Consider the following 4,016-nt stretch of genomic DNA (forward strand, 5'->3'; position numbering starts at 1 on the left):
TTCATGTTACTCCTCTGTGTGCTTGCATTTGTCCTTTTCTCTCACTTGAGGGAGGATTGAAGCACTGAAAGAGTTAGTATGTTGTCTGGGCCCTGCAGATGGTCACCTGACACCAGCTGGGCTCGGTAGCTTGTGGCCAGAGCTATGGCTGGGCTGGGGGACCGGCAAGGATCTCAGAAGCAGGCCAGAACTCAGCAGCCAGCACGCCAGGGCCGATGGCTTCTTCTCTCCCCTGCCTGGTGGTTGTGGGCAAATCTCAATGGTGGTAGAATCTTGGCTGAGCCGACCTTGGCCTGGGGCTGCTTCTGGGGCCTGGCAGACTTTGGCTTGGCCTGGGCCTAGCAGCAGGCCCGGGGCGGGACTTAATGTCAGCAAAATGTTGTCAGCAAAATGTTATCAGCCATGGCCAGCCCTACTGTGGCTGGAGGCCCCGCAGCCTCCCCTCCCTTTCCCTGCCCGGCCACCTGGCTGGGAATCGGGGGGGGAGAACCTCTCTTTCTAGGCGCTGGAAGGGAAAAGAGAGAGTTCTTTGGTTTCTTTCATCTTTAACATGTGTTTTTCACAGAGGTGTGTATAGCTTTCCAGTGGTTCAACAGATTGTCAGTTCCCAAAACCAATCGCTGATTGGTTTCCTGTCAGACACAGAGGAAACTGCCAGCAGCCTCTCCCAAAACATCACTTCTGTGAAGCAGAACCAGCACAGTAACACAAGCTAAGGAAAAGGAACTCATGTGCCTCCAAGGGCATGGTGGCCTTTAATAGGTAGTAACTAAAGAGATATGGTGATCAATCATGGGCAACATTTCTTGCACATGAAATGGGAGGAATGTTGTAAAGCCTGCTACCAAATGACATAACGGCATCCCCTTTTTCAATATGCAACAATAAACTCTAATTACAATGCCCAGTGTATCCAAGGATTATCTTATGGGCATGGCTGCAGGTTCTGCAGTCTCCGATGCAGAATGGCCAACACAAACATGGTCAGTAACACAAGTGTTTTGTCTGTTTCTGTACTTGCTTTACTTCCATCTCTTCACCACTCTAAGCTTTTCATAATAAGGCTTCATTTGCCCTTTCATTTTACTTCTCTGATCTTTCACCAAACCCAAAGCACCAAACCCAAATGAACCACCCCAGGTAAGGAGTGACCATTGACACACACTGAATTCAAGAGGGACAGGGGTCCTCTCAGCCTCCCAAGAGCTCATCAGATTGCTCCTGAAGGTCATCAGTAAATCATTGCTTCAGAATGCTTGGGCCATTATCAGAGCTTGTCAGGGATATGGCTGAGGAGCCGTGAGTGATCCTGATCTTGGTTATTCTTCCTTAATTCTTCCACCCCAGTCTCAGCAAAGCTGGAGGCTGTTCCTTTGTACATGGTGAAAGGATTGTCTGCACCAGGTCCTTCCTGTGCCTCCGCATGGGGACTTCCTCAGTCTTGGGGTCCAACCCAGGTTGGGAAGTGTGGGAATCCTTAAAATCAGAGGGTTTTGGGAAAGCTGCAAAAGGCAGGCCTCCGGGACAGCAGAACTGTGATTAGAGCTAAGCAGTAGCCATAAGATTTGTCAGCAGAAAAATCATACAAGAAGTAGAAAGTAAGGACAAATAGAACAATGGACTGTGTATTAATGCTTGGCTAGAATAACTCCCTAAGCTACAGAAAAGTATATTTAGCAAGATATTAGGAAGTTCTAAGCTTAATAATGGAGCTCTGTGCATTGTATTTCAATGCTTACAAGCAGGTATTGTATTCGAAATAAGCAAGCATTGTTTTAACAAAACGTACGTGTGCTTTTAGTGGTTGGATAGAACTACTGTTAATATGCTTTTGCTTTGTGCGATTGGTCAAAAAAAGACTTTTAAGTGAGTTGTAACACTGAGTTCTTCATCTGCTGCCAGGGACGTGAGCTGCTGGCATCTTCCCATTATCATAACCATGTAATGAGACTGATGCTGAAAAATAAACAGCTTGAGGCGCATTCCACAGCAGTCCCATCCTTTTTGTGATTAGTACATAATCCCCCAGCCAGCAATAGGGCAGACCCACAGACAAGCTGTGGCTGGGGTCACTGTGTCCTGGTGATACACCAGGAACAAGAGTCATGCACAGTTCTTCGTATGTGCTACACACAACCATCACCCCCTGACAAAACCATGGCAACCTCTGCTGCAGGAGGGCACATTCAGCTTCAAGGCATGGAGGGATTCAAACCAATTTTGGGTATGTTGCAGTGGTTAAACAAAGGAAAGGAACACTTCCTGAGACAGGTTTCCCCAAATTTTCCTAAATATGTTCTGAACATAGGGTTCATGCCTTAGTCATGCATTAAATTTAGAGCTGCTGAAACTCAACACTTCCAGAAAACTTGTTTCAGCAGCTCTGTGGGGAGGCATTTCAGTTTGAATGGGGGAAAGGACCAAAGGAAGGTTTATCCAGATGAACACATGGCAGAAAGAGTTGTAGGAAAGTCGTAGCCTGTTGTTCATGCCTGCGACCAGAGGAGTGAAAGAGCTGGGGCCAGCATCATAAAGGCAGCACGGGACAGTTATGTGCTTTTTCTCGCAATAGACACTTTCTCCTGGAACAGACAAAAACTTTAATGATGGTAGAAAGGATGGTCACAACTTGGAAAGCTATTTAAAAAGATAGTATTGCAAACCAGCACTTGTTGGCATGTATTGAACAAGGTGACAGAGAAAAGGGACTTAAAGCTCTTATGGCAAAATCCTGTGTACTGCACTGCCATGGTCAGTTATGGGATAAGGAAAAATTTTGAGACTCTCTCGGGAGCCAGTGAGATAAGAGCCCTGGCTGCCATGCAGATGTCCCCATATGTTGCTACTGGTGTGACCTGCTCTGCTGGGTATCTCTGTGGAGGCATGGCTTACCTCAGAAGGGTGTGCACACAACAGCAGGGGGAAGGTGGGAATTGCATTTACTTTTAGAGCGTGTACCATGGGAGTCTCTGACGCGAGAGAGGAGTCACTGATAGGAGCAAATGGTGCACCATTCTCCAGCTGCCTGATCCTAGAAGGCCAAATTCCCCAGTAACAACATCCTGACTCTCCAATCCCTCCTTGGTCTCAAGGAGAACGGATGCTCTTTTTCCTCCCTTCCTCCCTTTCTGAGTCAGTTGCTTCTCCAAGGATCAGCTTTTCACAGTTCTGTATGTAGACTTAGCACAACGCTCTGGAAAAGGTCACTTTCCTCGGAATGAAGAAGGCCATTGTGCACATGGATCATGCTTCACTGCTGAGCAAATGCTTTGGAGCTTTGTATTAAAAGCTTTTATCCATGGAAAAGAGTAGTTTGCTTTTGTGTTACACTCACTCGTGGTCACACTAGAGAGGTAGGAGAGGTAGGGCACACACACAAAATAGTATGGGCTGCTTGCAAATAAATACCCTTCAGTGAGTAGCTATTAGTAGTGTAAACATTCTTCCTAGAGGCAACCTGAGAAGAGGACCTGGAATAATGTGGGTCCCTTGGTACATGCCAGGATCCCTGGAGCTAGTCAGTCATGTCACTGTCTCTCCTACTGACCTTTCTCTGGCAGCTTCTTGAGGAGACGGGATTGTAGACTCACACCACTTCCCTTACCTTTGAATTACTTAGAATTTATCCTTTCTGTGTGCTCATGGCCTCCCCTTTGTTTCCTCTACATGTGAAGAAAAAGCCATCCTTGGCTGGCAGCTCAGCTCTTCTACATCTTGCCCCAAAGGCAACGGGGTGGGTTTGTACCTCCCCTTGAGCATGTCATGGAGGGTGTGGTGGAGAATATCAGCTCAGCTTCTGTATCTGCGTAAATTCAGCAGTGACATCTCTATTTGCCCTCAGTGCCTCTGCTTGCTGCAGAGATGGGACAACTCAGACAGCCCCGTGGGATGGCCCAGGGTGGAGAGGGGTATCCAGCCCCCCTGAAGCCATTGGGGTCCGTGCCGGGGCAGCTGGGTGTGCGTGGTGTGCACGGCGGTGTGGCAGGTGACCCCTGGCAGCACAGGGATCCAATGTC

Source organism: Vidua macroura, chromosome Z, assembly GCF_024509145.1.
Source record: "Vidua macroura isolate BioBank_ID:100142 chromosome Z, ASM2450914v1, whole genome shotgun sequence".
Taxonomy (NCBI): Eukaryota; Metazoa; Chordata; class Aves; order Passeriformes; family Viduidae; genus Vidua; species Vidua macroura.